Source organism: Myotis brandtii, unplaced genomic scaffold, assembly GCF_000412655.1.
Source record: "Myotis brandtii unplaced genomic scaffold, ASM41265v1 scaffold624, whole genome shotgun sequence".
Classification (NCBI taxonomy): domain Eukaryota; kingdom Metazoa; phylum Chordata; class Mammalia; order Chiroptera; family Vespertilionidae; genus Myotis; species Myotis brandtii.
In genome coordinates, this window is record NW_005370385.1 from 931,775 (window position 1) to 940,044 (window position 8,270).

At 51.5% G+C, this 8,270-nt stretch overlaps 1 long non-coding RNA gene across 1 annotated transcript in view; it reads right to left on the minus strand.

Moving 5' to 3' along the window:
- The window catches only part of LOC102249686, a 3,642-nt gene extending 568 nt beyond the window's left edge, over positions 1 to 3,074 (minus strand). The window contains exons 1-2 of the long non-coding RNA XR_314368.2: positions 2,979 to 3,074; positions 1,088 to 1,307 (exon numbers count right to left, since the gene is read on the minus strand). This is a non-coding gene — a long non-coding RNA (uncharacterized LOC102249686). The remainder of the gene's footprint in view (positions 1 to 1,087; positions 1,308 to 2,978) is intronic.
- Positions 3,075 to 8,270: the final 5,196 nt, after the last annotated feature.

Here is an 8,270-nt window from a genome sequence, read left to right on the forward strand (position 1 = left end):
AAACCACGGAAACTGCAAGGCCTGCCGGTCACAGCACCTGCGCTGAGGATGCAGGGAGGCCATGGGCAGCCGCCAGGTGGACCGGTTTGCAGACAGTGGCTAAAACTGGGAGATGTTCCCCCGTTTCAGTGGAGAGCAAAAGTCCTCAGTGAAACCTCGAAGGGCTGGGTCAGGCCAACCGGATGAACTCCTGAAACTGGCCCCGGGCTCCCGCCTGGACGCCCCTCCCCAGGAGAAACAGCTTGTGGAGAGTCCCGATTGAGGAGAAACGGAATTGCAGAAGGGGAGAAGACAGCATGTCCAGATGACTAATCCAAGCCAATAAATGTCACGAAGCAGCTGTGACAGAAAACGGCAGAAGGATCACTTACGTTTAAAAAAACAAAAAAAGGCTGATAGAACCAACACTTCTTATAAAAGTTAGGAAAACTAACTTCATATAAAAATGAACAGCAGGAAACTATCAAGGTCAAATCACATACAAAATTACCAGTTAGGAAAGGAGAGAAGGATGAGCTGTCATGCAGACCAACAAGGGAATCCTAAGGCCGCAGCATCCTCGCCCGCAACATGGCCAATCCCAGCCCCGGTGACAAAATTCTTTAACGGGGTGAGTCCTGTTCCCATTTTCACTCATTTAATAACGAAACATCGTTTTCTCACTGAGCACGTTGGCTGAAGAGGGAAGAGCCAACAGCCAGTCTTCCGTCTTTGGCTGAACAGCCTGGGGCTCTTCCTCCACCTCTAGTCCCTGCAACACCATCAGGGGGAGGCAGGTCAGGGCAGCGAGCAAAGAGCCAGGGAGCTGGCTGCTGTGACAGGGACAACAAGGCCCGGAAACGGGGGGTGGGGGGGAGGGGGAAGGTCAGGCGTAGGAAAGCAAAGCTCTGTGGGGTTTTCATTTTTACCACAATTACACACAAACACAGCTTCCGGGGTCAAATCCTGTTAAAAAGTCAAATAGTTTAAAGAATTTACAAATTGGACAAAGACTTAAAAAATAAAATAAAATAAAGCTGTTGGCTCCCAACTTCCTCTAGAGAGGTTCCTCTTCAAATTGTTTTATAGCTGATTCCCGGGCATTTACCTCCAGGTGCCGATCAGTGGGCTTTTCAGGTGGAAGAGCCGCTGCGCTTTCTGATGCGCCAGATTCACAAGGTCTGATACTCGGTGACGGTGACGGCTGAGAGAGAAGGGGCTGGCGTTGCCGTCTGAGAGCGCTAAACTGGGAGACCGGCCACCGCGACCTCAGGGTAGCGCGGAGCTTGGCAACTCAAAGCGCCATAGCAGGTTTCCCCGGAGCAGACCTGAAATATTGGAGGCAATTTTGGGGAAATGTGTATTTAAAAGTCTGAAAATGCTGCCTTTTCGCAGACGTATATCACTACCTGTAGTGCCTGGGAACACCTCCGTGAGACTGTGTTTGGAATCAGGTACTTCAGGTCAGCAAGGGATGGCGCGGGGCGATGGCACAGCCCTCCCCTGAAGTGTCCTGTACCCCTAACACAGGTTCTTCCACTGCAGCTCAGGCTCACTCAATTGCAAACCCTTCTAGGAGGCAGGGCTGCGGCTCACGCAGAGCCGATAATGACTGTCCAGTGGTCCTCTATGCAGATTAATTTAAATGGACGAGAAGAGCACGAATTCCCGCCAGGATGCCTATTGCATCTTCCTGGGAGTTTCCTGTTCTTTCCATCCTCGCCAGTCCCATAACCTGCTGTGGCAGGAGCCGGAGAAGCCGTATTACCCTGTGAAGGCAGTTTAGGCTTCTATCTTTGGGTTCTACTATCCTGCAGTTTCTTGTGGTCCCACTGCTACATCTTTTTAAATTATTCCACCAGTAATATGTGGACTCTGCTAAAGAAAGTCTCCTCTCATTACACATTTCCCCTCAAAACCATTAATGACTTTTCTTCTATATTTTAGGAGGAATTTCAAAAGTACACATTCCAATTTTTAAAAATCCTCTGTGTGTGTGTGCGCGCTAGAATTTGATGCTGTTCACTTAACAGTATTTGGGGAAGTAATGGTGGTTTTACTATGAAATCTCCCTTCCCCAAAACTCACTCTCCATTCATTCCAGTTTCCTTCAAGTTGCACACTGAGGTTTTGTCATTTTCTTGACAAAAATCACCTTGATTTTTGTGAATCACATATTACTTCCCTTTAATTTCCCAGCTGGCTGCTGTTATTACATAAAAAAGCATTCAGTTATGAGTATTTAGTTCCCAGTCACTTGATAGAATTACCTTACTAGTTTTAAGTGCTTTTCAGTCATTTTAATTTGTTTTTTAGGTAAGTGATTAATATCATCAAACAAATTCTTGTCTCCTTTTCAATATTTATAATTATTTGTCTGATCAGAATTGGATGAGAATACCTCTCATGTGTCATTGACTTGGTTAGGGACTTTTTATTATTATGTTAAGAAAATAACACTTGATTACTATTTCACTACGGATATTTTAAGTTTGGATTTTGCCCAGATGAGGACTCTGGGGCCAGACGTGGGGATCAGGTCCCGTTGAGCGAGTGGGACGTGGGATGCTGCGTGCCAGGAAGACAAATCTGGTGTCAGCGCGTAAGGGGAGAATATTTTAACTTCGAGGAAATCTCAGTGACTTATGGAGACACAGGGCCGTGTATTGAAATGAGATTGTTCCGGATAACGCAGCCCAGGTGGGATTACTGGCATGTTCCTTGGCCACCAACACTCTGGAATCTACCGTTGCCTCCCTGAGCTGCCCTCGTCGTAGGGACGACATCGCCCAGCCCCCTGAGTGCTGGTTTGGCCAATGGAAGCAGTAGAATAGGAGGGGAGGCCAAAGAAATGGGAGGCCAAATGCTGGGGTCCAGCCCCAGCGGTCCAGGGGTTCCAAAGGTGTGGACGGAGTCGGCGAAGACTATCCACCCTCTTCCTACGGTGGAGTCCTATCCATCCCCAGAGTGGGGCTTACCTAGGGGAATGGGGGGCTTACCTAGGGGAATCCTGTTCGGCCTGTTCAGGCGCCATATGCCGGGGTCCAGCCCCAGCAGTCCAGGGGTTCCCAAAGGTGTGGATGTAGTCGGCGAAGAATGTTTTACACGGAGACAGCGTTCATAGCTCTCTTTAGTCTCCGTGGATCTTCCTGTGCCTGGCTGAGGCCACAGAGAAAGATCCCGAGGCAAGCTGAGCCTTTATTTTATAGTCAGAGGTAAACAAGGTAGTGGTTACCAAAGTTACACTGTTCTTATGAGTTTCACTTGTTTACACTGTTCTTGTGAGTTTCACTTGTTTTTGTTCTTGTTCTTGCTGCACTTCCCTCAGCCCATTAGCTTCCCAGATAAGATCTAGGGAGCATCATAAGGTCAAGCCTAATTATGCTAAGAGCATCATAAGTCAAGCCTAATTATGCTAAGAGGACTGTGCCCTCTAAGCTGGGACTTGTTTGTGACTTTGCCAACAGGTCAGTCCCAGGCTTAACCCTATAGCTGCTCCCCACAGCCGAGTGTCCCACCCCTCTTTCTCTGCCTTCTGGGGTGTCCTTGGAAGACACCACACCACCTCCTTGGCTCCCCTCCCACTGAATGGTCCTTTTTTGATGGTCAAGCGACAGTCAGACAACCCTAGGTTTGGGGACTTTCAGTAGAACCGCCTGAAACCTGTCCTCCCATGCTGCCCCAGCCCTCCAGCCAGGGTCCTGGCTTAGGCGGCCGGTTTCTTGTGCACTTTCTCTGTTGTATGTGTGAGCGAGCCATCCTGAGTCTAACTCCAGGACCCCTCCCATCCAGCTCTCCCTGCCCCTGACACCAGCGGGCTGGAAACAGCTGCTGGAACCAGTCCTCCCTCCTCTCAGCTACACAAGCCCCGAGGTTAGCCTACTGCACCAGCCTGCTTTCTATGTGCCTTTTTGCAAAGCATTTGGCATAGGAAGTGGCGCCCTGGGCCCGGAGAGAGCCTGTGGGTCTCTCCTTGTAAAATAGGACGTGTTGATGAATATGCCAGCCACTTAAACGCTTCCTTTCTCAGCAGCTTAACCACTATGTTGGAAGCAAAGCCAAGCCCCGTTTTTTCCCTGGTTATCAATCATTCTTCTTCCACGGTCCCTGACATCGCCTGACATGCAGGCCTTTCCTCTTCCTCTCTGTTTAGCTGGGGGAAGAACACCCACTAGAGTGAGAGCTTGGGTTTAAATCCAGCTCTGCCTACTAACTGTGTGGCCTTGAGCAAGTCACTTAACCTCTCTATGCCTTAGTTTTGTCATCTGTAAAATGGGAGGAACAACAGTACTAACTCTTCCCCAGCTTAAATCTCTCCCTGACTCCTGAGCACCCACAGACCAAATGCATAAGGACCCCCCCTCTCCGTTTCCTCAGCTCCACTGTGTTTGGGATGCCTCCTATCTTACTTCTGCGCTAGACAATGTCACACACTGGGCCTCACTTAAGTCTCAGACAGATTTGCAAGGTGCATCGCTATCTCTATCCACAGATGAAAAAGCAAGGTTAGGTGGTTCAGGAACCGCCCAAAATGTCCCTGGTCTTTCCTCCTTATCCTGCCCCTCTGTCCACACGTGCTGCTGTCCAAACAGAATTTGCTGCAGTTTTAAGAACATTCCATGCTGTCCCATCTCTTGTTTCTTGGCCTGTATGTTGTCCTCCCCAGTGTATTCAGAGAATTACAAGTAAGTGAATTTGGCAAAAGCAAGTGGTGTGGACGTGAGGGAAGTGGGAGAGTAGAAAGTAGGGGCTGAAGCTAAGCTGTAATTTAGGGGGTTTGTGCAGAGATGTGAATATGTCCCCTTCCTGAAGGGGGAGCTGTGCCTTTCTACTTGGGATCCTGACACCAAAACCTGTGATTTCATCATTTGAGGTTCAGGTTGAAAAGTGCATATAGCGGGTCTGCACCTGATAGACTTAAATTCAGTTTAGCCCCTACGCGGTTGCCATGGTTACATATAATCACCCAATCGCTGACCATCCATCTGCCCATCTTTGGTTTCTTCCCCTACAAATGATTTTCCTTCAAGACAGCTACATACACACGGCCCTGGCAAGGTAGCTCAGTTGGTTAGAGCGTCGTCCCAATATACTGAGGTTGTGAGTTCAATCCCCAGCCAGGTCACATACAAGAATCAACTAATGAATGCATCAATAAGTGGAACAACAAATCGATGTTTCTCTCTCCCTCCCTCTCTCTTGAAAAAAAAAAAAAAAGACAGGTGCATACAGGAGAAACCACTCCGGCTAACAGGAGTCATAACCCTCAATATAAATCACTCTTCATCCTCTCGGGAAATGGGGAGAATTCGCTACCAAAGTTGGCCGGTGACAGGGCCCTAAAATTGGCTGCAGCGCCCAGACATCCGGGAGCCTGGGCCTCTGCCCCCGGGACTCTATTCCAAATCCCAGCTTTCAGTATCCCTACTTCAGAGCCCAACCTCCGGACCTCCAGGTTTGCCCCTCGCTCTCCCTGGGAGGCGAGCACTGAAGAAACAGTTCCTACGATTTCACGAGTTTTATGGTTTATTCTAACAACAGTAATAAAATTTGATAACAACAATGTGCTGTGGGCTTTCATGTGAGTGAGACATGCAGCCTTTGGGGGGGGGACGGCGGAGGACCTCTCTAACTGTTGTTTTGAGAACAGACCATGGGGACAAGGGTGGAAACAGAAACAGTATCCAGGTGACAGGTGACCAGCTTGGATCAGACTGGAACTGGCGAGAGTGGGGGTCCTGAATATGCTGTGACAGCAGAACCCCCGGGTTTGCTGATGGGGATGGAAGCGTGGATAAAAAAGGCAAGGACAACTCAGGTTCTGACTTGAGAAACAGGAAGGCTGGCGAGACCACGGGGCGAGGGGGACGGCGAGGAAGAAGCTGCGGTGGGTGGAGGAGCGGGATCTCCGTGTGGGGCGTGCTCAGTTTGAGATCTGAGTCTAGGAGACACCCAAGTGGAGATGGCATGCAGGCGTCTGGAGATGCGAGTCTGGAGTTCATGAAAGAGGTCCAGACCAGGGATGTAATCCTGGGAGTCACTGGAACAGATGATTTCTACAGCCACAGGATTGGATGAGCACAGCGAGGGAGACGGTGCACCCAGGGGAGGGGAGAGGCCCCCGGACGGAGCCGGGGCCGCCAACAGGGGATCCGGAGGATCCAGCAACAGAGAAGGTGAAAACCAGTGCAGGGTGAAGGAAAGCAGTGGAGGGAGAAGGAAAGCAGTGGAGGGAACACACACGCACGCACACGAGAAGGAAAGCAGTGGAGGGAGAGGTCAGCAAGTGAAGGACGTGCTTTGAGAAAGAGGGGGAGAAAGCCCATCACCCAAGGCTGCTGGGAGGTGAGTAAGGTCAGTGGTCCAGCAGTGGCGGCCAGGGCACTGCAAGGCATGTTGGCTCCAGAGCGCATTGGAGGCCCTAGGGCCTAGGGAGAACAATCAGGGGAAAGGAGAGACAGTGGGGCTACCCAGCTCTTTGTAGGACTTGGGTGTGAGGAGGAGTAGCGCAGTAGCTGCAGCCGGAGGGGCCTGGGTGGGAAGGAGCCGCATGTTTGTGGGCTGGTGGCTGGTGGCTGGTGGCTGGTGGGAGCGTCCAGCGTGAACCTTGCTCTTGGCTGCAGTGCACATGGGAATCACTGGCTGATTAAGTCAGAATCTTTGGGGACAGGAGCCCCGTCTTTGTTTTTTTTAAAGCTTGCCAGGGGATTCCAATGTGTAGGCAAGATGGAGAGCCACCGCGTGAGAGAAAGGAGCACGGGTGAGCGGGAAGGAGGGGGTGCTTGCCTGAGCAGAGGAGGGGTGGCACCTGGTGCAGGTTTGCCTCAGTGGGTGTCCCTGCTGGGAGGGGCCAGAGGGGCGGGGCCAGGTGCAAGTTCCCTTCCCACTGTCCCTTTGTCAGAGAAACAGGAGGAAGGGTCATCCGCTGGGAGTGAGGGGAGGGGGAGTGTGGAGGCTTGAGGAAGGCCTGGTCCGAGACTGCTTTCTTCTCAGTGTCTCCTGGGCCTCGTGGGAAGTACCTGGTCAGTAAATGCCTTTGGCTGACTGATTAACTACTCCATGGGCATCTGTCTTGGCATAAGCCACAAGATCACCGAAACCGAGACCAGGGCAAAAGCCAGGTGCAAAGATCAGCCTGTTTCACCAGGACCCTTTCCTCTCCCATCCTCCCCACTTCAACACTCCGATCTTCAGTGCAGCGTTATAAACCAAATGCACGCTTTGTACCGCTCCTACTCAGAATAGAAGCGTCTTAGATCATGTACAATAAAAGGCACAAATATAACAGAACCATTAAAATAAGGATGAGAAATATGACTGGACACCCTCCTGGGGGCCGAACAGGAAAGGGCAGGCCCGCAGGGAGCCGGGATTCTTCTCTCTGAACCCCCTGAGGGTTGCGAGGTGCCTCTTTGACTGAACACAGCACTCCCAACTTTGCAGGTGTGTCTCCCAGATGAACTGGATTTCCTCCCTCTGTTTCAGAAAATGCACATTTTAGGAGCCCTTTTAGACACAGCTTCCCCGGGCTGGGTGGTGGTGGCTGGAATAGCCCCCGAGAGCCTGGGTGGTCCCCCTTCTCGCTCTGGCGTCCCCAGTCCAAAGCCCATCACCACGCCTTCCAAAATCCCCTGCGATTCCTCTTCTGCCTTAATAAAAACCCCTCTTCCCACCGGGCCCTTCAGCAGTGTCCCATTTTCAGGCCCCTAACTCCGTCCCCTGGCATTCGATGATCTAAAAGCCACTCTAGAAAGACATAAAATCAATAACCCTAAAGCTACATTTGCATCTCAGACAACATAATATCTCCAGTAAAGGTTTGGTGCACACGCAGTGCATGGAAAATGGAAAAGGACGCACGCTGGCATCCCCTTCCCCACATCAAACACACACACACACACACACACACACACACACACACGCACGCACACGCCGTGAGCTCAGGCGGGCTTCCAGCCCACACAGCTGGGAAGCTGGCTGTGTGCCAGTGTGGTGGGAAACAGCCGTGCTGTGCTGCCTGGCAGTCCTGGGGGACGGGCTGTTCTCCAAGGCCACCCTCCACAGCCACGCACCTTCTGGCGGGCGACAGGCAGGCACGGCGCCTGCAGTTCTCTTGGCAGGAAAGCAGAGCCAAGCGTGCAGCCGTTCAGTGTCTGGTTCCCAAAATACGTCCCAGGAGAAGGGTCAGAAGAAGGGTGGGAGCGGCGGGTCTCAAACCTCAATGTGCATGTGGCCTAACCCAGTACCCACGCAGAATCTGAAGCAAGTGCCCGAGAGCCGCTGGGGAGCCT